Here is a 27250-nt window from a genome sequence, read left to right as displayed (position 1 = left end):
AATGTTGCCTTTTTCTTCTATTAGTATTTTTTTTTTTGCGTGTGTAATATGGTTCGATGTCAGCCTGATTTGGATAAAAAGCATCATCACATGACTTTCTTTGGGATCAAAATTGAATGAGTTAATCGCCTGCTTTCCGAGGCGGTATATCCTTCTGACCTTTACATTTGGTTGCGTGGTGTATATTTTCTAGATATTTTGACGTATCAGTTACGGGGTTGAGTGTATTCACATTAGTGGTCTTAATTGTTTGTCTTCGCTACGTGGTAAATTTCACTGGTGGAGTGTTGGGCACTGGCTGGGGTTACGGCTTCGGCTTTTTTGCGGGTTCTGTTATGCCTTCGACAGGTCTTCACCCACGTCTGCTCCACCCGGGGCAGTTCTTCGTTCGCCAACCAAGCCTACGGAGGAAGCGGAACTTCCTGGACTCTTCGGAGAGCAGCGGTGACTGCAACCCCTTCGAGTCCACTACCTGGCGGCGGAGGAGCTGTTATGAATGGCCCCCGGACCAGACCCTCTCGATCTAAACTACCCGGCACTGGGGAACCCCCTTGAGAATCGTCGCCATATGGTTCCGGTCAGTTGAGATTGAGCCCGGAAACGAAGCGAGCGGCGACAAAGGGATGGCTTTCGACGGAGGACCACCGTGTTGATGCCGCCACACCTAGGCGTGAAGCTGAGCCAGACCCTTACTTCTGGCGGGGATTACACTGGCCCGAAACAGGGTCACCCGACGCAGGAACCGGGGACTATTGTGCGAAGATTCCGGATGACGGTGCGCCAGCTGCGGGACCTCCGTGAGGGTGTGTTCAGCACGGATCGTCTTCGGACGCCACTTGCGGTTGTTCCGGCCCAACCCTTTTCGTGCCACAAAGCCGCCTAATGGAGAGATCGGCACATCCTCGGCCAGCGTCGTCTCCCAGGCGGAGAGTGGACCCTTTGTTGTCGCCTCCTCGGCGCGGCATTCGAGGGCGGGAGTGACTCGGCGCCGGGATGTGATGTCCGGCCGCTACTACGCTGGGGGCTTGTGCGTGCTAGTGGGCGGGGCCTGACCAGTTGGGGAACGGCGTCCTGGCCTAGAGACGTAGGGAAGGGGGACCTTATAAAAAGAGCGGTTTTACGCGCTCTCGGTGTGTTCTCACGGTGTTCTCATGCCGTACGGCAGACTGTACATAGAATGTAAATAAACAGTTTGAGAAGAGACACCCTGGCTCGCTACCAACTCTGCCCGATCTCCTGGGCGACGCATGGCTCCAGCGGAGATCGACTACATGGACAAGTCCCGAGTCACAACAAGACCCATGATGGAGATAAAGTCAAGTATATAACTGCCTTTCTTCGCGACATGGTGGCTAATCGAAGAATTAGTGTTTGTCTCCCAGCCAATACAAGGGACATTGAATAATAGTTTGTGAGGAATGAACATGTTAGCTGCGTCTCCAAGCCCGAAAAGGCAGTCATTAAACTCATTTCGACTAATGTATTGAGGGAAATAAAAAGCGCTTATAAGCATACGCTCTCTATCATCGCATTTCAATTCTCCCCACATTTATTCTGAATATGTATCAAGATCGGAACGCCTGCTAGAATCAAGTAACTTATTTAAGGCAATCAACACTCCCCCCCCCCCTCCCCCTCCCCCCCAGTTTTTCTTCCTGAAGACAATTCGCGATCAGTACGATGCGCCACATAATCGGAACAAAAATACTTTTCATACGTAGTTTCGGTACATATTCAGGTCTCGGTAATACAAAATATTGTTTTGTTTTTGTTTAAGACATATTTTAATGATTTTTAAACCATCTTGACCTCAGGTGGAACATGAGGGGTAAGAGATGGGGAGTACGATGATGATTAAATGCTTACACATAGGGCCGGATACCGGCTTTTCGGGTGAACTTTGGGAGAGAGTCTATCACGATCTTCCTGTGCTGCGTGTCGCCCCATGATCGCGTCCCCTCTACAAAATATTTGGGCCGATGGCGAGTAGGGAGGTATTAAATGTTGGCCCGCCTTGAGCGTCAGTGACTCTGAACTCCCAGAGAATATGTGTTGTAGTTACTGGATTCTTACGCATGCATCGAGTGCAGTCACCGGTGAAAACCGACCCGGGTCCATCGGGGTGTCGGACTCGCCTGGTTCTGTCCAGCTTAGCCTGCGGGCAGACGTTACTGCCGTGTTTGTGCTGATCTGGCGCAGGATAACACCGTCGCTGCCTCTGTATTCAGCGGGTAGTTTGCCATTTGGATCTTAAGGGACCAGATCTGTCAGTGTCTCGCACCTCCTTGTCCTTCCCAGGGGCAGGAACTCGTCGGGGTCGAAAGATAGGACATCATTTTTCGCCTCCTTGACTTTGTTCCTGCCGATCCTGGTCTGGTCTCGCAGGCACAGCTTCAAGCGCCGTTCTGGCAGCATTGTCGACCTATTCGTTGCCATATATGCCGGAGTGCCCCGGCACCCATCCAATCCGAAGGACCCGTCCTCCTCCAACTTGTTGGCCGAATTCTCGCAGCTGTCGGACGATGTTGCTATAGGTGGCGACGTTTTCTCATTCTGTGTGTGCCTCGCTACTGTCAGTGAAGACCCACACGTGCTTGTAGATTGCTTCTGTTTTGTTGCAGTGTGTGACCGCGTGTCTGGCTCCTGTTGGTATCGCTTGTAGCTCGGCTCCTTTGAGGCTACATTCACCGTGTAGTACTTGGCTGTATGTCGTCTAGGAGTTTAACATGAACTATCCAATGGCTCCTTTTCTGTTTCCTAGCAGTAAAGCATCTGTGTATACGTATAGGTTGGTGAGATATCTGCTGTACTTCGGAAGAAAGTCGATGTTGTCCATGGATATGTGGAACCGCTGCTCTTCGTGATCCTTCCCCATATAGCGAGCCAGCGGGGCAAAAAAAGTGAGCTGCATAATTGTGCTCTTGGTTTTGTAATGACGACCACCATAAAAAAAAGAAACATGCTGAAATTAAAAAAAGCAATCGCCAGCGAATGTTCACCGTCGTCGGACGACAATGTCCAACGGTAATAATCTTTTTCTTTATTCTCTTTTTCCGGAATGCTTCTTTCTAATTTTTCACAAAAACAGAGCTGGGACGAGACATTTCACAGGAATGCGTCCCCGATTAAAATGCATCTTTGTTGAAAATGTGAGCGTTCTACGTGCGAGCGCCCCATCTTCCAGTTTATTTTACATCGACATTATAGATCGATGCAACCGTGTAGCTGCTACTAACAATTGGATCAGATTGTGTCAACATCTCATTGCTTTGTGACAGGAATTTTGCATGATGTATGGACACATGGTAAGGATAACAAACCTTCTATAAATAGTACAATCTTTTTAATTTTTTTTATTTTAGTTTTTCATCGCCCCCCCCCCCCCCTTCCCACCCCTTTGATTCGGCCGCTAGCCCTCCCACGTAAAATACAAAACCGGGGTCGCTGCTACAAGTACCTAGCCAAGTTTCACAATGGCTGGATGGGCGATAGCTGCGTTTTTTTTATTATGGGGTGGTAGCTGGTGTCACCTACTTGTTGTAACGAGTATACCCCCCTTTTCCCCCTTTTCGGTAACGTCCCCCCTTTTCGGGAACGTTTCGTGGAAACGTTCCCGAAAAGGCAAGACGCAAGAAGGCGCGCTACTGGGTTATCGTGACGCAGCGCGGCATACATATTAGCTTAGGAAACACTTTTGTTACTCGTGATACAGATATTAGGTAAAGTAACACTAAATTAATCCTTGTTCGGAAAACTTCGAAATGTTTGGCTGTCTGAAGTGTAGACAAGCCTCTTTGAAATTTCCTTCGAAGTTCGAAAAAGGACGACGAAGTTCAGTTCGATCAGGAAGAAGTGACCAGTGAAAGGCGGGCGGTACACCGGCGGCATGGTTGGCCAGCATGTAAGAACTGTATATAGCACCATCATAAATTTAAAACCGTGTAATTCGGCTTCAGAGAAAATAGATTTATTACGAAATTTCCCAAGCATCGAGGAGAATGCTTTGAGTTTAATTCCACGCTCCGCGCGCGCCGACCTTGTTCGTATAAAAGATTCGAAGTAAATCATCATCATACGGTTTTGACGAAGGCGCGAGCAAGGCAAAGTTTGTTTTAGGCTTTTGCTTTAGAACAGTTATCACTGCAAATGCCAGCGCGTGCAGGGCACTACACTCGTAGAAAGCTCTTTGGTGCTTGAGTATTTTAGCAAAAAGGTGAATTGGGACGCTGTCTCCTTCTGCGTGCTATCAAGGGCCGAGCAAACTTGAAAAGCGTTCAAACCAGGTTGGTGATAAACCGGACGGATCTTTTTTTCCAGATTCTGAAGGGATGTCATAAGATAGATATTTCTAAATATATTACGATACCCAAGCCTATGCTGCAAAGAACAAAACAAAATCGCTGTATCCAGCCGTAGTGCTCAACAGATTGTGTTAAGTACAGGGTGTCACAAAAGAAAATTTACACGTTCTTTTTTACTGCAAAAATAAACTATGCATCGCCGAACGCTCATTCTCCGCCCAAAAGGAGCGCAAGAGGTCACAACCAGATGCCAAATTTTCAGCCCGATCCGAATCCTTAATCAAAAGTTAAAAGTGATTTTCTGAAAATTGCAATGGGAAAATGGCGGCCGACGGAGTTTTCAACCACTTGGGGTTCTATGGCACCAGAAACTGAAAACGGGCAAAAATGGGCTCCGTTTTCTCGTTGAAAGTTTCAGAAAATCACTTATAACTTTTGATTAAGTTATCGGATCGGGCAGAAACTTTGGCATCTGGTTGTGACTTAGAAGTCACAACCGGAGAATGGGCGTTCGGCGATGCCTAGTTTATTTTTGCGGTAAAAAAGACCGTGTAAATTTGCTTCTGACACCCTGTACTCATTTTTCGTTTGATGCACTGATGAATGGAACAAGCTACCGTCCTCTGTTGTTAACTCGAAAGATGTGTTGTTCGCCAAAGAACTAAATATTTTCTATGCCTCAAATAAATACCCTCATTGGATTTTGTATTCAATTTTCTACCATTCCTGCCCTGGCCTAACGGCTGGCAGAAACAATAGATAAAAATACAAAAAAACTGTCCACCATATGTTGTACCGCAGAGAACGCTAGAAGCGCGAGCTCATAGCGTTGGGTGCAGCTCTTAACGCACGAGAGCTTGTGCCGCCGAGATGTGCCCTCGAGCGAGGAGCTCGCGTTTGATAGACTTTCTTGCTGTACATCATAAGGTGAAACAGAGTATACACGCTTTCAGGCAGCTGTGCATGGGCGCCGCCATAACCGACCTTCAGTTTGTGTTCTCTCTCATTCCGTTCACTTCACTTCATCATTACCAAAGCAGGGAAGGTTATTGCCATTTAATACCCCTGTCAGACGGGCTAGTTTAGTGTCACTACAAGCGAGTGCACTTCAACCTGACGAAACACACTCCAAGTGTGTTGGGGCTACACGGGAAAACTTAGTGTCACTCCAAAATGATGGCAATGACGATGGGTAAGTAATGGGCACGCAAAATATTACAGTGCATACGCATTCTTTCATAAATAGTTTCGTCGTCTCATTATAAACACGTTACCATACATTGTTGCGCTAAGTCACAAGTTATAATCCAAATTTAAATCCAACTTGATCATTACGATCAGCCATTACAAGCCAGTGATAAACGTCCGCACGCCGGTTTCACCTTATAATGTACCGAAGGAAAGGCTACAAGCGCGAGCTCCTTGCTGAGGGCACATCCCGGCGGCACAAGCTCTCGTGCGTTAAGAGTAGCTCCCAACGCTATGAGCTCGCGCTTCTAGCCTTGTCTGTGGTACAATATAAGGTGAAACGGAGTATACACCTTTGCAAGTGGCACGGCCACTCGATTAGGACTCCCCTTGGGAGCGGCCTGCCGTATGCCTCACTCCGCCGGTGAGAGCGATAGTTCTACTTTACCCCGCAGCGCCAGCCGTGGCGCTCGTTATCGGTGAAAGATAGAGTTCCTTTCGGGGGAGCCTAACGAGGAACTCTACACTTCGTTTCACGTTAGTATGTACTTGTTAGCCGCGCATGTTAAAAGCGCGAGATAGTTACTTCGAAGGAAGCCTCGGCGGCTGCATGAGTGCTCGTGCAGCGAGTGCTCCAGTCAAGGCAGTAAAGGCTAGCCGCTCGCGCTAGCACAGCGTTCGCGGTTAGTCCATGCTAAGGTAAGACGAAATAGAGTGAGAGAGGAGCAGTACGCCCGGCCCGGCCCAGTGTGGCTATTTACATTTTTTTTTTCGTGAAGCCGCGAGTCTCAATTGAAACGAGTGCCAGATTGCGTGAATGATGTGACAAATCTGTGTAGAATAAAAGCACATGATTCTTTCTGCGAAAAGCTCACTCAGCTGCAGGCTGCGCGTTAAAGCTCCATTCTGCTGGCAGTATGAGCGAATTGTCGTTTTCTTGTTCCCGTAGGTGTTGCCCCGTTTCTATTACCACTTTAATATAGGAGTTATAGTTGGATACAGCTAGGCCGTGTGATTTCCGGTTTTAACTGATGCTCGAGCACGCGCGAGCTGTGCCATTTATTCATCTGTGAAGGACAATATAAAATCGGATTCCGCGTGCGTAACTTCAGCATTATAAACTTCATTGTTCACAAAAACAGACCAAGGGAGTCATTTAGTTCACAAGCGGAGTACCTTTCGGGAAAGAGGCTTTCGCGAAAGCCTCAATATATTCTCTAGTGGGCTGTTCAGGTCACCAGCCCAGTTTGCCAAAAATGTCTGAGGAGTTTTCTGAGAAAGAGCTCGCAGAGCTCTTCGCTGTGGTAGGGGTCTCGGCAGTTAACACACCACATCAGCGGGCACTCCATAAGGTGTGGAACCACAGCGCTCGAGAGGACCTTGCAAATCCTTCCACAACCACGAATCTCTCCCGACTGTAGAGCCCTCTCGACAAAGGTGCAGACGAGCTTGCACAGCCAGACAGCTTCAGGTCGTGGATAGCTGAGTCCTCCTTGGTCAAGGCTAAACATGGACAGATATGCTCCGTCATATGATGCATTTCCGTTAAGTTGCGCTTGCATTCAGGACACGTCACCTGCAAAGTTTAGCGGGTTCTACACATTAGCCTTCCTTGCTTTCACTGAGAAATTCTTATTGCTTTGCTAGGTTGAATGTTTCAGCTAATTACTTTGAAATTACGACAATTTCTACAAATAAAAATGGTCACCTTTTGTTCGCAAACGAAGGCCAAGTAGCCAGCCATTTTAGTCAGTGGTGCGAACTCAAGTTCGGAAGAGACTTTATTGTACTTCATCAACTGCAGGATTTCCTGTTTCACGAGTGGAGTTGGCACATTTAATCGCCGCCTGGCACTCAGAACTAGAACGCGCATTTACATTTCCGGCAGCTTCCAAAATGCCAACACAAACCACACACGCAAGCGCAGAGTGACACTACGATATTTTCGCCGAGCACAGCGGTGCATAGGTGGGAGGAAACCGAGTTTTGCTGCCTTCTGCAACCGCGGCAGCGCCTCGGTATCGGCGAAGCCAATGACAGGCAGATATTAGACCGCGATGCCCCCTCCGCTAAGCGTTCCGCAACGAAGAAGTTGCTACTGCGCCTGCGCTCCGATAGCCTTCACTGTGGAGTTCCCGCTATCGTAGCGGGTTGCGGAGGGCCTTGCGGGACGGCGAGAACAATCTACGAAAACCCCCTATTCTATCTGGGTAGCGGAGCGAGAGGTTGGGCGCCTTCTCTATACTCCGTTTCACCTTATGTTGTACCGCAGCGAAGGCTGGAAGCGCGAGCTCATAGCGTTGACAGCTGCCCTTACACTCTAAGAAAGGAGGGGAGTTCGAGGGAGTTAGACGGCGTGACAACACCCACAGCGTGCGCTAGCACCCCTTCGGAAGGAATATCCTCTCTCAAATAGAAGGAGCGAGCAAGGGGAAAGAGAATAGGGTGCTACAAGAGTCTCCTGGGGATTCGAAAGGATTATGGGAAGGGGAAGCCTGCCCTCGGGCCAAGCTTCCTTTGCGAAGGGGTAACGTGGATGACTAGCCTTGAGAAAGTTAAATCCAATCCTGGAGTTTATGCTTTTACTTTACTTCTTTTTTTCTTTTTTGCTTCACAGATCCTTTGATATAGTTAACCTTCCCTTTTCCTTCGTTTTTCTTTTTTTACGTTTTCCTATTTACTTCCAAGTTCAAAAAGTTACCTGACTGTTTCATAGAGGGCGCTGGCGGGCAGGTCAACGCAGAGGGTCAACGTAGAGTTCTTGTATACACGATTGCAAGCTGGGCGACTGGCCGCCGCCATGTCTCTGCTAGAGCAGGCACGCCCGTGCGATTACGAGCTTGCCAAAGCTACGTTCACCCGCGCGTTGCACGCGCTTGCACGCATGGGGCACCACTTGTGGCGCCATGCTTGCAATTGTCTATAGGGTCCCTACGGGAGCCAGAGTTGCACGTTCATGCATGGCATGTGGATACAGCTCCTCACGTGACTGAATTCGGCGAATAGCAGCGCCGCGCGTTCGAGGCGCGCTCAAAAGCCAGGGAACGTACGCCGGGGCGCGTGCAACGTCTACTTTGCTGCACGACACTTGATACGGCTCCTCACGTGATCGGATCTCGGCGAATAGCGGCGAGGGCGGCACGCGCCACGTGGAATCAAACGCGCAACTCTGGCTCTTGTAGGGAGCCTATACAGGAACTCTAGATCGACAGACCGACACACCATGCCGTGGCTTACATTTTGCGAGATCGAGTTTTTACAAGCTTACGGTTGAGCATGTAACCTTCAAAGGAGGTTTAGATTGGTCTTGTTTACGCTTCTGATACAAATGTCTTTGTCGCTGGTCTCATCCGGTAAGATAGAGGACACAAACCAATGTGAGACAATCTGGGTAGCTAAAACGAAAATAAAAATATCTCGCCATTAATTTGTTTAGCGGTGGGAGACACTGAAAGTTGCATTCCGGTGACAACCAATTTAGTCAGCTGCACGCGCTGGCGACCGAAAAACTTTTAACTTAGGAAATATATAGCAAAAAGATAAAATCGTGGAGAAAGCGTGAAGACAGCATTTATTCTAGATTTGAAGTTCCGCGGGCACGACGTTTTTGCGAACTCTCGAAGCTTACCCGATATTAATTTATGCCGCGTTTTATATATCGTACAAATAAATTGTGAAATAAAAAGCCCGCGACCATACTCATTCAGAGCACAACTTTTCACAAAGTTTTTGTTACCTATACCTCGCCCAACCGAAGTTATTAGTGCTGAGGAGTCAGGACATTGTCGGAATTTTTCACTTGGTATGATGACCCTCTCTGTTCGCGTTAGGATATTTTAGGGTAAAAACTTCTGGGAGCCATCCTTTTTTTATTTTGTCAGTTTGAGAAGTTTCTTGACTGCTTCATGTACGGCGCTGGCGCACTGCCTGGTGGGCCGAGACGCCATTCCGTAAATTACATTTTGTGTGTTCCAGTTTCGACAAGCTTACGGCCCTGGCGTAAACTGCGAGCGGATTTTAGGTCGTTTTCGTTTATTATGTCCCTGTTATACGAGGGTTCCGACCGAATAGAGGTAACGTTACAACGTGAGACGGGCTGGGCGGTGGATCGAAAACAAGAATATTTAAAGGGGCAATGGAATGGTTTTAATGCTGAAGGAATTCGCAGCTTGTAATTTTTGTATCGTTTATCTTAAAAAAAAAAAAAAAAGATAGAAATCACGTTTATTTTTTAAAATAAATATCCCGATTCCGTTTCGTAAAATGCAAAGCAAAAAACGGCAATATCTCGGGTCTTTAAACCACGCGCGGCGGCTGGAGTGACGGATATTTGGGTACATCTGGGTGAGTTTTCGCGACGCCATCTGCATGAGGCGCACAAAACCATTCTCTATGATGCTGTGGTGAAAGAATGCGAACACACACACGTTCAGACACAAAAGGGACGATGAAAGGGGGCTCGACCTTAAAAAGACTATTTACAGAACCCAGACACACAGGTTAAACCTGTGCTCCTGCTTTTATGCGAATGACTTTGGTGTGTCTATTTCCGCTTTCAAGTCCAACAGGATGGCGCCATCCCACGCGGGTACGAATGAGTGCAAAAGGGTCATCTTGAAAAATCAGTTTGTTGGAACAGTGTCGTGTATGAAATATGTGTTTCGCTTGCAGGTCTACGCATGTAGGTCAAACATAAAGACGCATTAACGAGAGATTAAATGAGCATAAAAGGAATGCCAAGACCCATACAACGACCTCTGAAATAGCTAAACGTGTTCGTGAGTAACTCTGAAGTTGTGGTTGGGGCCCTTTTTAGGGAATAAAATGTACAAAATGCAGAACATGACCTTTTTTTTTTTTTTTTTTTTTTTTTGCAGGGTTGTGTTTTTGTATTTTGCTTCACGATTCCGGGGTCTGTAAGGGATTGTCTCTCTAAGTTTTCGATGTGTCACGGTTAGAAAATTGGCTTACAACGTGTTGTACTAGGTTTAGGGTTTCATGACGCAAGTTATCGGGATGGGGCGCGGCATGGGCAGCACAGGGAGGGCGCTCGTGAACGATAGAAGGTGGCCTGCAGGCGGACATTCCCCAAGAGAAACAAAGCTCCCGAGCCCCGCAAGTTCACTTTTCCCCTCTTCTCTGGCGTTCATGTCCGCCCATCGTCTTTTCTGCGTCCCGATTCATATTATAACGTTAACAGAACGCCCTTCCACATTTCGCGTTAGTGCGACGACCGGCTATTCACATGCTTGTTTTACAGCAATCTAGGAATCTCACGCATTCATCGAAAGTTCGAAACACATGCTCCAAAAACAAAACCAAAACAGCACCGTGATTAAGTTTAACAAATTCAGTTTATGTTTTCGGGTGTTTGCGGCAATGCACTCTATTTGACGTACATGTCACAAACTCAAAGGTATGTACATATCTTCTGTGAGGAGGTCTACAAGTCAAAAGTTGTTCTGGATTGAAACTGTTCCTACTGTAGACGGATATTTTTGCCACCGCAGTGCGGAAGCTAACGTGGGCTCTTAACGTTCATCATGCAAAAATAATAAATTTTGCCATGAAACGATACTGAATTTAAAGATTAAGCACTTCAAAAAAGAATGCTGACAGAAGTATGTGAACTTCATGCTCTCATGCAATGCCTCTGAACTGTGCGTTTCTTTCTTTTTTTTTTTTGTATAGTTTTAAAAGCACAAGCGAACTCCTCTTGCAGTCGCTCTTACGCAAAGCTTGCTGACGCAGTTTCGGGAAACCACGACGTTGATATACCACGGGTATACCTTCTGAACTGTCGTGACTGATATTTGAATGGGGTTCATGTGTTGGACTCGAGCACTGCGTTGGCACTGCACTTAGGCTTAGCCGCAATTGATGCCTTGCGGGACATTCAAATTTTGGCTCGAGCTCAATCACTGCAGTGACCGCCGGAACAGCCAAATGTACGAAGTGGGGAGTGCGTACGGAGTGCGGAGTGCGGCGCGTGCACCGTTCATTGACAACCGCTGCGCATTGCTGTAATGGTCATTCGCGGCACATCATCTGCAAGAAATACATAGGGCAGGCGAGCTGGTTGGAAAAGAACATGCTGTATTTGTAAACCCTAAGACGGAGAGAATTGAAAAAAAAATAGACAACACAGCTCATTGCCTCAAACTTGTGGCCGTTTTTTCTGTTCAAAGTGCAAGAGCAAGTTGTTTTTATTAAATATTTTCTGCGACTACTCGTGCGCGGCCAGAAGTGCTAAGTGTTTGATAGGTTATAAACTGGAGGTATCTGACGATAGTGGAGAACAGTTTTATTGTCCCTTTATCGCACTCCTGTACGATGATAATCCGAATCCAATGGGGCAGTGGCCGGGATCTAAATCCGTAATTCTACAAAAATTCACAACCTTTTTTCCCATTATATAAGCAATATTACGACTTAAAGTGAGAAGCTAAAAATAATTTTAAAAACTTCCATAAATATTCGTTTCTCGAAACGAAAGCTTTTTTTTTTTTTATATACATAAGACGTGGATACAGGACGTCAGAACAAGTCTGGTCAATGTTTTATTAATTGCTCTGCTCTCCCATAAAATCACGATGGAGAATACAGAGCGCGGCCTAAAGAAGACGAAGTAATTACGAAAACTAACGTCAAGGTGATCTCTCCCGAGGCTCTGAAATGTTTTCGCTGAAGCTTTCCCAGCGTACGCTCACAATGGAGGCAGGTGCGCCAGCACCCGGCCGCTTCTTATAATCCCTTACGTCCTCCAACCCGATTTCGCTAAGCTAGGGGAAGGACGGACTCGACAGGTTTGTTGTTCCCTTCTGCCCTTGGATGAGCATTGACTTTCCTCTAAACTCCGGTTCACAGCCGTGTCATCCCGTACCCTTATGGCGTCACCGGCGACGTGGTACGGCTACGGGTGTTGTAAAAAAAGAAAAAAAAAGTTATAAAAAATAAAAAAGCAGCAACTAGAGGTTCAGGGCGAGGGAAAAGTACGCTGGGGAGGGGGAAGCAGGCGGAATGGTGGATGGAAGGGATGTTCCTTCCTCTCCGCTCCAGCAATCCGTCTGCTTCCTCCTCCCGTCCTACCTTCAACGGCGTGCACCAGTGTCACTTGTTCGTGACTTCCAAGACATCTACAAAAATTATCGTTGTTGGTGGCAGTCGAACAGAGAAAGGAGTGCCCCAAGTGTTTTTAGAATCGGCCCTCAAGGTGTTTGTCAACGAGACTGATGATTCAGGTAAGATGTGGTTCTTCATATTTCTCTTATTACAAATTGCTTAGAGCGCACTGGTTCCGTCAAATTATATTTAAGGCCATCGGAATAGTCTGCTGTCGACTGGTGTTATAGTCGAATAATTCGTGCTAGAAAACAAAAGTCGCATAGTCAATGGCTTGCCGAAATTGGCGAGCTCATGTTGTAAGCAGAAATATTCTCGGAATATTTATTTAAGTTCCAAAATGTTAAATACCGAAATATCGACATAGATATTGACTTGTCTAGAAAATTCTTGCCTAAATAAAAATACTACAAAATGAAAGAGCTCTCAGGGGAAATTCAGTAAACCATTCATGTATTAGTCTTTCAAAGCATCTCAATCGCTTGGTTACAAGTAGGGCTAAACGTCGGTAAAAAAACATGTTAGCACGATTAAATTTTTTCTCTTATTCACTTAACTAATTGATTAATCGGTTTCGTTTATTACCATGAATAATAGGCTAAAAAAGTCAAAATGGGATATTTTGCTTCCGCTGAATATTGTTATAAATGGCGCAATATACAATTCAGGACTTTAAATCAACCTTGATGTGTAGTTGAAATCAGCCAAAAGGCATTCACACTCCCAATTTATTACTCCAGCCGCGGAGGCAAAGAGGTTCTTTCATATTCTCCGGCAATAGCGAACTGCTTTGATTATGCGCTAAACGGACTCTCGCCAGGCGCTGAACGTTACTGGGACACGTATAACTTCCACTTGCATTACGGCGAAGACGTGTTTATCGTTGGTGATCTGTTCAGGACTTTGAGGGAATGCGAAGAGATTGTTGTTTTATTCACTAGGTAGTAGGGTAATTGTTTTATCTATGCTTAACATCTACTATATTCAACCTTTTACGCTTCTTCAGATTTATACTAATTATTTCCAAGAAAAATATTAATTTCAGACAATCATTTTTGTTTCCACAGATTCTCAACAAATTTGAGCAGAGCAGTGATAAGGTGCCTTATGAAAGCCTCACTGTATTTTTCGAGCCAAAGTCCTAGCAGATCCTTGAACTGACATGGAGAAGGTGGGCTCACGAAGGACGCCTCGCTATTCCTCAGACATGCGCAGCTGGAGCAGAATATTGGGGAGGAGGACAGACCGTTACGCCCCAAGCGGTTAACTTATCAACTACACGGATGGGGACAACAAATACAATGACGCAGCGCTCGGCCGACACAACCGAACGCGGCGTCAGCGTTCGACTGGAGTTCGTGTTCTCCGGCGAGGGGGAGGAGGGGCTCTTTTGTTTCCACGACGGCCTGCATGAACAATGCAGCATGCACGATCCCAGCTTAGCACAAAAGCCGAAGTGGGTCAAGCTTGCATTCTCAGAAGATAGATCCGTCGCTTCGTCGATTGTTAGTATTTTTTACATTAAACTGTGCCCCGCGCTCTATTGTAGAAGATGACATGGCCATGCCTATAAGGCCTGTTGGCATGTGTACAGGCCTTGTGTTGAGTAAACACCGAGCGTGGGGAAAATAAACGGGTCAGAGCGCCCCCTATAGTTCGATCTCCTGCCCAATAGCTAAAGCCACCGATCAAGAAAACCTACCCATCACAAAAATGCAGCGAAACTCGTGTCGATGTTCTCACAGAATACGCGGTGGGTTAATCACTTTGATCTACAGAGCTCTTCAAGCGAATGACGCAGCTCATAACACTGTTTACATCGAAAACGCGATCTGCGCAGGACAATATTTTTTTTTTCCTGTGCGTACCTGGCGGGGTTCCTTACGAGTCCTGACAAATTACGAAGTTAAACTGGCCCAGTTTTCTAGCTTAGTACATGACCAAGTCGTGTGCGACGTTTCGAGAATTGGCGTTGCACTAATTGGGTCCAAATTGAGCTAAATTCATATTCGAATTATATGCATCCCCTAAACATGTGCCCGCTTCGTACTAGGCACATGAAGGTCATATGTATGTTAAAATAATTTAAACACTACCTGTTCACTTCATCTTGTGATATGTGAGCATTTGGTGAAAGGCCTCAACAGTCTATGCAAAGTTAATGGCTGCGAACATCGAAATCATTACGTGACATTAAAAGAAAAATTATGCACTCACACAGCATACGGAAGCAGGCAATCTCTGATTATTTAACTTTCAGGGCGCCGAAAATACACAAGGACGAGATACAAGAAAGGAGACGTGAACAAGGCGCACTCGCAACTAGCGTTTATGAAAAAAACACTCTCTTATATACTCATGGAAAACAACACAGTCATACTACACAGTCATACTACACAGTCATACTACGTCCGGTGTAGCCCCCTTCGTAGAAAAGTGTGCTCTTTTGGCGATAGTGACACAGACGTGTCACTAATGCAGTCCTTGCCCTTTTCTTTTATTTCGAAGGCCTCGTGCAGCTCCCTCGATATCCGATCAGCGTATCTGGCCAAAAGAGCACACTTTTCTGATCGGATATCGAGGAAGCTGCACGAGGCCTTCGAAATAAAAGAAAAGGGCAAGGACTGCGTTAGTGACACGTCTGTGTCACTATCGCCAAAAGAGCACACTTTTCTACGAAGGGGGCTACACCGGACGTAGTATGACTGTGTATTATGACTGTGTAGTATGACTGTGTTGTTTTCCATGAGTATATAAGAGAGTGGTTTTTTCATAAACGCTAGTTGCGAGTGCGCCTTGTTCACGTCTCCTTTCTTGTATCTCGTCCTTGTGTATTTTCGGCGCCCTGAAAGTTATCATGAACCAACTAGCCCAGATTGCCATTCTGATTATTTGAATATGAAAAATAATAGAACGTATAATCATGACCCATGTTTGCATACTTTTTTTAAGTGCGGTACTTTATTATATTGCAGGTTCCAGGAGAAAGATAAACTCATCTGACGGTCCTATTCTCTACAGATGACGCCTTCTATCCTGCAGCTGTCCAAGTCCAGGTGGAGGACCTTTCGGTGGATGTTGGCGACGTCATCCATGGCTTCAGCCTCATAATTTATTGAACTTTGGATATTCAATATGCAACGGGGATCAAGTCCGCCTTGGCTCTCTTTGAACGTACGATCGGGCTGAAAGAAACACCACTGGAAAAGGTTGCCCTGAAGCTTCTTGGCAGGCTACAAGCTTTTAGTAATTATTTTTTAAGCTTTTGACCTGTATCAAGTTTTTGATTTTACAATAAAAACGTGGTTGACAATATTGTTGGCTGACATGACTGGCAGGACTTTTTTCAAATGTCTGGATTGTGTGTTTCTAGAAGTTTTCAGTTAAATTTTGATGCCGGCACGTTGCCCGTGGGTATTATTCTCTTATCCCTGAAACCTCCTCAAAGTGCCTCTTTAAGGAACTTGACACGCAAAGAATTCAGAACTCTCTCGTATGACAGCTGGCCTTAGGAATCATCGCCACTCCGGCACACCTGAACAAGCCAGTTAGCTGAGTTTCGGGGTCTGAAAAAGTGCCTTCACTATTTGGAGCTCCGCGAGACCCATGGTGTACAAAAGCGGCCCCAAAAGTGGGGAGTCGCGGAAAACCTCGAAGGTTGTGTATAGTGTCTGACAACACTCGCAATTAGGGGGATCACGCGAGTCTCTAGGTATAAAAACGGGCACCACAAAGCACCCAATTTAGGGGCGATCAAGTGATTCCCTGAGAGTTGTAAGCGGTACTAAATAATGCCTGGATTTACGGGTGTCACATGAGTACCTGGGTGTCACAAAAGGCGCCAAAAAGCACCCTATTTAGAAGGGATTCGTTGACTCCCTGAGAGTTGAAAATGGTTTCATATAATTCCTCTAATTAGCAGTGTAATATAAGTACCCGAATGTAACAGAGGGCGCGAAACAGCACCCGAAGTAAGGGGTGTCGGTTGAGGCCCGTGGACTTTGAGGGGGGTGCTAAGTGATCCCGTATATCTGGGGAGTACTTGAATTCCCCAACTTGAGAGGATACCGCAAACACCCCAGGGGAGTCACATATGGGACACGGTCTAACTCCCCTGAGGGGAGTACCCGTATACACCCTTTTTTCTTAGAGTGTACTGCACGAGAGCTTGTGCCGCCGAGATCTGCCCCAGAGCAAGTAGCTCGCGCTTACAGCCTTTCCTGCGGTACAACATAATGTGAAACAGTATAGCTTTCAGCTCACAAGACCGCTCACTAGAGTGCCTTCATACACACGCGCGTTTTTGCTTGAGTGGTGACATCTCAGCCATTTTCACGCCCAATCGTTTTTTTATGCATTTTGAAGTGCGCGCACTACGGTGTTACTCAGCTCGAGCGCGCAGCTTTGGCTAATGCATAGACGCCATTTTATCACCCAAGTCACGCAGCAAGTGCACGAGAGCGTCACGCGCTGGCATATTCGTGCAACAATGGATGTCTTCACCCTGAGACAGACAGACATGTAGGCACCCTACCGCTCACCGATGTGCAGCGCGCCCACGGAAAATGGGAGAAGTTCTCCTCTCACGCGCGCTCTTTTGTTTTCGGAAAGACATCGGCAGGCCGCACCAACAGGGAGATCGAGGGGCCGTGCAAGTGGGATCCCGGCTAAACCTCGAACCGCGCGCCAAGGTGAGGCGGACCTCCTCTCCAGCCAGGACGTTCGCTGGTTGTCGTACAATGTTGCCAAGCGTCTCTCGCCGAAGCGTACACCACTGAGCGCAGAAGGAAATTAAAAAAAAAAAAATTATAAAACGTACACGTGTCGTCTTCGACAGCGAAATAGCAAGGACAATTAAATAAAATGCTTAAACCGGTAACAAATCAAAAATTTTCAAAAACATCTAAAGTCTCAAGGCGCTCTCTTCAGAATGCGCCAAAAGTCGCATGGCCTTTGCATCAATTACACTCTAAAAAAAAGGGGTGTAGTACTTACACCCAGTGGGGTGTATGTGACTTGTCCCATATACGACACCCCATGGGTATATATGCGACACCCCAAAAAGGGGTGCATGCATGCACCTCATTTTGAGGTGCACATGTGCACCTCAGCGGGTGCATAAGACACACCCCACCCCGGGGTGTACATATATTCCGTTTCTCACTTACTGGGAATAATGATACACCCCATTTTTAGGTGTACATATATTCCGTTTCTCACTAGCTGGGAATACTGATACACCCCATGCTTAGGTGTACGTGTATTCCGTTTCTCACTTACTGGGAATACCGATACACCCCATTCTTAGGTGTACGTATATTCCGTTTCTCACTTACTGGGAATACTGATACACCCCTCTTTTAAGTGCACGTATATTCCGTTTATCACTTACTGGGAATACTCATACACTCCATTCTTAGGTGTACATATATTCCATTTCTCACTTACTGGGAATACTGATACACCCCATTCTTAGGTGCACAGATATTCCGTTTCTTACTTACTGGGAATGCAGTTGCACCCCATTCTTAGGTGTACTTTTATACCGTTTTCCACACCCTTCTCACTTACTGGAAACCGATAATCCCCACTCTTAGGTGTACATGTGCGAAGTCAACAAAACTAACACTAGAACATTTTCCATCAAATTGACAGGAAATGTCTTTGCAGCTCTTTTCCAAGCTTTTAACCGTCAAACGACTCTGTTTTGTGTCATTTTCATGTCCCATTTGTCAACCCGAAAACAATTAAGCTGCCAATCCCACATTCTATCGTAATTTCATTATATGGCCTGGCATCATTTTGACGTCCTAACCTTCAACCTGAAATACAATTGAGAGCTTTTGTGTCACTCCTGCAAATATAACATTGTCAGGATCATGCAATATTTTATAAAATAAGCTACGAAAATTGGTATCTGTTCCTACATATTTATTGCTCATAAACACTGGGTGAAACATATACTGCAAAAATACACATTGAATGCCTGCACCAGAAACGTCGCTTGTTTCCTTTCTTCTTCTTTTTGCATGTCTTATTTTTTAGTCTTGTGCCTTGGGTGTTGACCACCAAAAAGAGCCATGGAGCATTCCTGAAAAGCAAAACCCAGTTGTACACCATGATTAGATACATATAGGACACTGTCAAGGCCCCACACGTACCTTACTTAATGAGCATTACCAAAAACCAGGAACTCAGCCAACTTCATAAATATTTTGCACACCATTGAAGAATAGTGGGGTGAAAAGTTTACCACTTTAGATACAGGTGCAAGGCTGGAAAACCGAAAACACAGATAAAAAGCATGTGTTTTTAATATACTTAAACAACTGATTTTGGCGGTTTTCAACAATGCCAGCCTGTTTCTTATTGCAACTGTGTTTATTTTTTACTAATAAAATGCACAATTAGCCGAAAAATGCCATAAGCAACCTTGTACTCAGTGGCGGCTAACCAGATAAACGAATGCCAACATCAGAGGTGTCCTAATGCAAGCTTCCTTTAACAAAATTTTGGACCATCTAAAACAGTGCTCTCAAACACATTTGAGTGTAGAGGCCAGATAGCCCACCCCCAAAAGATCGAGGGCTTCTGTAAAATAGGGGGGTCAAGAAATTTGTCAAAGGCACCTTGCGCTCTCCACATTTTGTAACTTGCAATCTTCACAGTGACATTTTTAGGCGTGATTCATTTGTAGTGCTCCCCTTATCCCTTTCCTGATGCAATCACAAGAATTAAAGTGGTACTGCCGCCAACATACTGGCATTTTGTAAGAGGACAAGAGAACAAGTACACTGTTGTTGCTGTTGCTTATTTCACTCAGGATATATTCAAGCTCAACATGTCTCGAAAGAATGCCTTTTGCTTTTCTGAGAATTTCTGATAGCACCAGTCTGAGCGAATACTTGTAATTTAATGGTGATATTTTCTGAGGGCGAGAATCCAGAGTTCATGAATTTATCTTTGGTGGTTGCTTCTGACAAGCGAGAGTTCATGCATTTGAAGTGCATCCTTGGGCAAAGAGCTCGTGGTTGCAGCCTACCAGCGGAATTGTCGTGCAGGTGCTAAATACTAAAAAAAAGACGGGAAGGAAAAATAGAGACTAAACACTTGAAAAATAAAAACGAAACTACATTAACTATGTGGATATGTTATAAGGGCATAGCTACGTTTCCAGCGTAAATGAATAGACCGATCCCACCAAGCGTTCCATGCATGCGTGACGCCGCCATAACTGTAGTTCGTAGGAGGCAGACTCTAGTTCACGCGACAGCTCATGCTGCCTCGTGGTCTGCTCGCGCAAACCTCCAGCATGGTTGTCGCGCGTGTAGAAAGACTACAGCTCCCACGATGCATATCGGCAGCGGTGGCGTACTCAACCCACTGGTGAGATCGGTCTATTAGCGACATATTATAATGCATGCCATTTGTTATGCTCGTTATGAGAACGGGAGCTTGCAGCTGGTTTCCTGTGGGCCGTGTTCAAGCAAGTCGCGAGCTGCGCCTTCAAGCACTGAGCAGATTATCTTTACCCAGTTATCTATTGCCTGCCAGTGCATCATAATCTGTACAATGGTAAATATATTCCGAGTCACTACTTGCGCTCAGCACAGGCTAAGGCAATGCCCGAAGAGGGGAAAGGGCAAGCGCTAGAAAGGCGGATGAGGAGAGTAACCTCCTCTCCTATCTAACATTCGTAGTGCTTTTCCCCTCTCCCCCAGCCCTGCCCTCCCCTCCCATATGCCTTCCTAGTGCTCGCCTCTTCTCTCTTCGCATGGCCGTTTCATTCACGCCCTAAACTCGTCGAACACAAAGTTGGAGCCGAAAGTTCGCGGAGTGCTCTGATTGGACGCTGACGAAAAAAAAACGCGAATCATCGTCGGCATAGTCCAATCGGAGCGCTCCGTAAACTTCGACCCCAACTTTCTGTTTGACGAGTTTAGGGCCCCTGCACTACACACAACTAGTGACACGGAGTATGATTGAAGGACGGTACACTCACAGATGTTCACTTGAAGAGTTCGCAACTTCGGTGCAATGCCACTGGTTGCACTTTTTTATCGCACTTCAGATGGGTTGATTTGCCCGAAGTACCTGGAAAATAATAAGAATGGTAGAATAAATTAATGTGCCATAAACCAGGGCTGGGCAGACACACTCCAAAAAGTATTCGGGAATACTGAGATACATTTGTTTTAAGGCCAAAAATACAGATACTGAGATACATTGTCTTTTATGCAATGCTATATCCCCGAGACACTTCTGCGAAACTGGTGAAAAAGTATTCAGGAATACAGATACAATGTGTAGTTGTATCTGTATTGTAGGGGGTGTAGTTCGTGGGGAATATGTACGGTCAGTGGCGTTCCAACTTGTTTTCGAGACAGGAAAGGGGGGGGGGGGGGGGGGAGTGCTCTTGGTATCCCTTGGGCGCTGCCGGCCAGTCTTTAACCTGCCTTGTGGCGGCTGTTTTAGGGGGGTCGCAGGGGGGGGGGGGGGACAACACATGCCTTGCGCCCCCCTTGGCCCCTCCCCCCACACCGGTTGGTATGCCCATGCGAATGGTATCTATGCTTTGCTCCTTTTTTGTGCCATTTTATATGCTGTCCTTCTTACTTCGAACTCTATCATTAATGCCGCTAAAGAAAACATGTCGCCCCCGTTGAATCAAATAGTTACAAAATGGTAAAGACTGCGTACCATGCCTGACGAAAGGCGTCTGCCAAAATTAAACCTGTTTTGCGTTGAGGGCAGCCTGTGCATCAGAGATTTGAGTCATCAGTACATGTAATCTAACCAAGTACCAAGCCTAATCACACAATATAAGGGTAGCAGACTGACAAGTAAAGAAGAAAAAAAAGACAGGGTCCACCGGATAGTCAATTGCTCACCTTGCCAGACGGTGCCTCGGGACTATTGCGGCATCTGCTAGGTGCAGAGCTTCTGGTCTGTGCATCAGAGAATAGGCATTAGCAAACATGATCTATCCAAGCACCAAGCCTAGTTTCACAAGATACGCTAACAACCTGAGAAAAAGAAAAACAGTCTGCAGCATAGTTGATTGCTTACCTTGCCAGACAGAGCCTCGGGACTATGGTAGCGTCTGTGCTACAAGCAGAGCCTCTCGCCTGTGCATTAGATTACTCATTAGTATACGTGATCTAGACAAGCACCTAGCCTAGTCACACAATTTTACTTAGCAGCCTGACAAGTAAAGAAGAATAAAAAAAGAAAATAGGGTCCGCAGGGTAGTGAATTGCTTACCTTGCCAGAACGTGCCTCGGGACAATGATGGCATCACTGCTAAGTGCAAATAGTCATTAGTAAACGTGACCTAGCTAGGCACCAAGCCCAATTTCACAATACATGCATTACAAAAAAAAAAAAAAAAAAACAGTGCAGGATAGTTGGCTGCTTACCTACCCAGAAAGGGCATCGGGACTATGGTAGCGACTGTGCTACAAGCAGAGCCTCTCGCCTGTGCAGTAGAGATGAAAGTCATTAGTACACGTGATCTAAGCAAGCACTTAGCCTAATTTCACAATATATGCTTAACAATTTGACAAGAAAACAAAAATCAGCAGGCTAGTTGATCGCTTACCTTGCCAGACGGTGCCTCGAGACTATGGCGACATCTGTGCTAGCAGCAGAGCTTCACTCCTGTGCGTTAGAGATTCGAGTCATTAGTACACGTGATCTAACCAAGCATCTTATGTTATCCCACACTTCACAGGTGCGTGAGATGACTTCCCTATTGAAAATCGCTCTGATGGGACTTCAGGATTTTTTTAAAGGGTGTGAAAGGGACTTCAGGAATTTCTGAGATGTTTGACGGGGGCACCGATATTTCCTGGTGGGTTCACTGGCCCCGTCAGAGGCTCTCCTGAAATGTCTAAAGTCCCCTTTACGATGCCTTGAAATGTTTGAAAGCCTGTCAAGAACTTTTCTAATGGGGTCGTAAAAACCTTCAGGCCTCTTGTGGAAAAAACACATTTCGCAGAATTAATGAACATAGCTGCTTATTGTACGCTACGGGGGAAAAAATAAGTATTTGGAGAATGCCGATCGTGTGTGAGTACGGTCAGATTTTTATTACCGCTCTTCTATCAAATACGAGTGGGCTCCTGGACCCGTCTGTCACTGTCCGGGTGTTCGGTCGCGAAAGAGCTACTGAGGGCGACCGCCCATGTGGAGAATTGACCAGCCGCGGGCCGAGTGGTGTTGGCCGATCGGCGTTTTGAGGCGAACGCAATCTTGTCCGCTCAAGGCGAAATACGTGCAACCATGTAAAAAAAAAAAAAAAACAAGAAAAAAAAAAAGAACAAGCCGAGAGCAGTGCGCGCTTTCCAGAAACAGGGACGCACGCGGGAGCGACTCGTTCCGGGAACCGGTCTTCCACGGGGGACTGTCCCCAAAAAGCAATCGCCTCTCTCCTCCCGGCGATGGGGAGAGGGTGCAGGGCTGCCAGGCCAGCGGTCGGGGGGAGGAGGGTGGTGTGTGCAAGCGGGGGAGGCCATAGCCATTTTCTCTCTGCTCGTGTGCGGTTCCGGTTACCCACGAGCCTGGATGTTTGGAGCGGACCAATTTCCTCCAGGAAGGTGAGCATGCATGGTTTTGAGGGCTCGCCCCTTGGTCTGTTTTGATCCGTGCAGTTTCTTTCTTGGTACCGCAGGTGAACCATAGTTCGGCGCAGGCCGCCTTCAGCACCGCTCGGGCGCCTTTGTGTTCAGCGCATTCAAGGAGATGGTGGCCGGTGTCGGCTTACTCGCTGCAAAGCCTGGCAGTCGGGGGTCAGCGTCCCACCGCATGTTGTGCCTGCGCACCGGGATTATGGCACTGTGGGTGTTGAGACAGTGGATGACGGCCGCTGTCCGGACTTGTTCCTTGCGCCTCTTCGTCCGTCCGACTTCAGACCAGCGAGCGAAACATACGCCGAAGACTCCGACGCGATGTCATCATGGACGAAACCGTGACTGTGCTCGGGATTTCTCAACGGCGGCGGGTGCTGCTTACGAGTTTGTGGTTTTCGCTAAACGTGCTTACTGAGACTGTGTATGTGTCCGTGAGGTGTACCTGCTCGGTTTTATTAGCTGAACTACCGTACATCAGGAATATACCCAGCGGCATTGTGAGTACTTTGAAAGGTATTTTTCTTTGTGATAAGGATGTCAGTTGTCCCTGTTTGATGTGATCCCTTTCGTGTACAGCTCCTTGCGCCGGATTTGAACAAGCGTTGCTTTTTGAGTTATAATATGCATGTAAAACTAAATGTAGGCAATAAATTTTCAGTGTTTTGACCTGCATTTTTGTCTATGGTTCACAGTCATTTGGGCGTCTAAAGGGTTGATGGGCTAAAGGGCCTGACGGGTTAAAGGGCTGTGGGGCTAAAGGGTTTTTCTATGGGGTATCCTTGAAGGGTTTTTCTGTGGGGTATTTTTGAAGGGCTTTGAAGGCCTGTGAGGTCCCATAATCCTTCAAGGCTGACGGGCCCTTTAGAAATATTTTCAATAGGGTTGCAGACTACAAGCACAAGGAGACACTCGCGTTTTTGAACCATTAACACTGCGACGCCTAATTGTTGCTGTAGTGTGACAAAGTGTATGCTTCACAAATGAAAAATGCAATAAAACGTGTAGTCTAATTTTACAAATTTTGCCCAAGAAAGAGTTTGACAAGTAGGGTACCAACATGACAATTCAAAGCTAGCCAAACTCGAGGTTCACAAAAGTTAGCATCCGTGGGTACAGCCACTGCACATGTTTCCGAATAGAGCTCTCAAAGTAACGCCAAACTGAGCACCACACACACCGAAGCTGGTGAATGCTGTCCTAGAGTTCCTGCATAGGCTCTCTACGGGAGTCAGAGTTGCGCGTCTGTTATCCACACGCTGACACGCCGCTATTCGCCTAGATCCGATCATGTGAGGAGCAAAATCCAAATACTGTGCAGGAAAGCCGCCGATACGGCCGTTTCGCCGAAGTTGCAATCTCCGCAGCGTACGTTCCCCTGCTTTTGTCTCCTCCTCCTTTCCTGTTTTTCAGGAAAGGACAAGGAGCACGTTGCTATTCGCCCAATCCAGTGAGATGAGGAGCAGAATTTCGTCCCCTGCAGGAAAGCCGGTGCTCCGGGGTGAAAGCGCAGCTCTGACTCAGGGTTGTCAGGTTGGGCTATAAACAGCCCAATTGGGCTACTCAGTTTTGTAATAGGCGGGAAAATCTGGTGGTTGGCTATTAAGCTATTTCATACCCGATATTCAACAATTTTCAAAGCCTTAAACATGATATTTCTGCGCCAGGTAGAGAAAAACAATCAACTCAAGAGGTTAGGAAAGGAAAATATCCAAATCACAAGCGTGCAAATACAATATGTGGACCCTCATTGGTGTTGGTTGCGGAGGTGCAATATTGTTTTTCTGAAGTTTTTTGGCACGATTTAATACCGCAGGCAGGGGTGGATGCACGTGTTTCCAGAAGGAGGGAGTAAGAGGAGTGGGGGCAGCTTAACGGATGTTTGAGAACCCCCTTCTTTCGCTGCACTAAAATATACATGGGGACGCTTTATCCTCTTATTGCCTTCTTCTGCAAATAATTGTCTTATGTCATGTATCATGTTACCCGTGTTCCAAAGAGATGTAAATACCTTGTATGAAATTTTGTGTTGGGCTATTGTTATAGCCCGACATTTGGCTATTCTTGGGCACAATATCAGGAAATTTTGACGGGTTAATCTGCAAATACCTGGCAACCCCGCTCTGGCTACCGTAGGGGGCCTACGCAGGAACTCCATGCTGCCCTAGAGTTCCTGCAGAGGCAGCCTACGGGAGTCAGGAGTTGCGCGTTCATCCCAGTAGCTCCGGCTGTCCTGCACTTCAAGTCTGCTCCTCACGTGACTGAATTCGGGGAATAGCGGCCGCCGCGCTCTACCTCCTCATTTCCTAGAAAGCAGGACAGGAGAGGCAAAAGCGGGGGTATGCACACCGCACACGTGATCGGATATCGGCAAATAGCGGCGCGGCGGCACGTGGAAACCAGACGCGCAACTCTGGCTGGAGCCTATCATCTCAATGCTGCACTAGAGTACCAGTTCCTGTATAGGCTCTCTACGGGAGCCAGAGTTGCGCGTCTATTTTCTACGTGCCGCCGCGCCGCTATTTGCCGAGATCCGACCACGTACCGTGCAAGAAAGTAACGTTGCACGCGCCCCGCCGTACGCACCCCTGCTTTTGAGCGCGCCGCGCGCCTCGTCGGTTCGAGAGTCAATGGTTCTAGTACCATCTCCCTCTTCGAGGTGGCCGAGCAGGGAGGGAATATGGTTTCGTTGTGTTGACCTCGGGGGCGGAAGATTACGCACGATGGGGACAAAGGCGAGTTTGGGGGACCAGTATCTAGGTCACAGCGCCTCAATGGTTGAACAGGATGTAGCTGACGTTTTGGGTGTGGAACGGGTGGGAGAGGCCTTGGGCGCGCGTTATTTTCTCGACACTTAGCCTCGTGTCGAGGTGGCAGCACATATTCGCCAAGAGGTCCAAAAGTCGCGTGAGGAGCTGGATCAACATGCCGTGCAGGAAAGACGGCGCTACGAAGATGAACGCGCAACTCTGACTCCCAAGGGAACCTATAAAAGAACTCTAACTGCCTTGTCCCGAAGCGCCACCTTAGTTCCATCATCCCCACTGAAAATCGCATTGCATAACCATACGTGCGAGCGAAGCCGGTAACAAGCGCGAGCATGTTGCTCTGCAATCGAACTACGTTTCACCGACAGATTGTTTTATAGATACGCGATGATTCATCGCCAGAATGCTTCATCGACAGCACAAAACTACCTTTTTTTCTGTAAGACGCTGCCTCACACTGTTGCCACAAAGCGGATAGTACGTGCAGGATACACCCGCGACGAAATGTCCCTACAACGCTAAATCCGCGTAACGACTGTCGATGGAACGGTAGTGTCGACGAATGAGAGTCCATGAAACATCTGTCCACAAAAAGTGTTTTTTTTGGCGAAACGATAGAGACCCGTTGTTCTGAATGACGCCAGCTCTACACGCAAGAATAATGTCTCGAAGCTGCGATGTCGTGCTCGTTTGTACACTCAGAGAACCGGGCACCGCCACCGCGCACACATGCCACAAATACAAAAGCGAAGAAACTCTGACATAAACAGGAGAAAAAGGAAAGCACGTCCCCAGCTAGCAGGCCCCATGCCTCGCAAAACGCAGCATCCAACGAGTGCATGTAAACGGCAGACTTACCTTTATCGGGCGGGCACATCTTGGCTTGTGACTGCAGTGCAGCTACGTGCAAAGCATCGCTTCGTGAACACGATCCGCTTTGTCCAACCACCTTCTAAAAAACGCGCAATTCAAAATAGCGCGAACGAACAAAGGCGATGTCACCCGCCAGCCGAAGCAAAAGTATGGCCGCCGAAGAACACCGAGATGGAATGCAGGAGGTGAGGAGGTCAAGTCTCCTAGCAACACGAAGACCAGATAACGCGCGAAACGCGATCGCTATCGCTATAGGTTGTCAGTCGGATGACGTGTAACCAGTGACTGCTAATCAGGACGCGCGCTCTACCCTATTACTGCTCGCATTTTGTTAGTTTTCTTGCGCTCTCTCGATAGCACTCCCTCTCAC

The 27250-nt window shown here is 47.0% G+C and overlaps 1 long non-coding RNA gene across 2 annotated transcripts; it reads right to left on the bottom strand.

Moving 5' to 3' along the window:
* Nucleotides 1–21529: 21529 nt before the first annotated feature.
* On the bottom strand, nucleotides 21530–26889 carry LOC120837725. Of its 2 annotated transcripts, none has more exons than XR_005714969.1 (6): nucleotides 26866–26889; nucleotides 22213–22271; nucleotides 22031–22089; nucleotides 21876–21911; nucleotides 21681–21739; nucleotides 21530–21559 (listed from the first exon to the last, which is right to left on the bottom strand). It is a non-coding gene; the product is annotated as an uncharacterized LOC120837725 (long non-coding RNA). The 2 variants fall into 2 exon arrangements; XR_006077631.1 differs by lacking the exon at nucleotides 26866–26889 and adding an exon at nucleotides 24420–24497.
* Nucleotides 26890–27250: the final 361 nt, after the last annotated feature.

This window comes from Ixodes scapularis, unplaced genomic scaffold, assembly GCF_016920785.2.
Source record: "Ixodes scapularis isolate PalLabHiFi unplaced genomic scaffold, ASM1692078v2 PGA_scaffold13__105_contigs__length_92229423, whole genome shotgun sequence".
Classification (NCBI taxonomy): Eukaryota; Metazoa; Arthropoda; class Arachnida; order Ixodida; family Ixodidae; genus Ixodes; species Ixodes scapularis.
The sequence above is the reverse complement of the archived record's forward strand: the minus strand, read 5'-3'. Positions and strand labels throughout refer to the sequence as shown.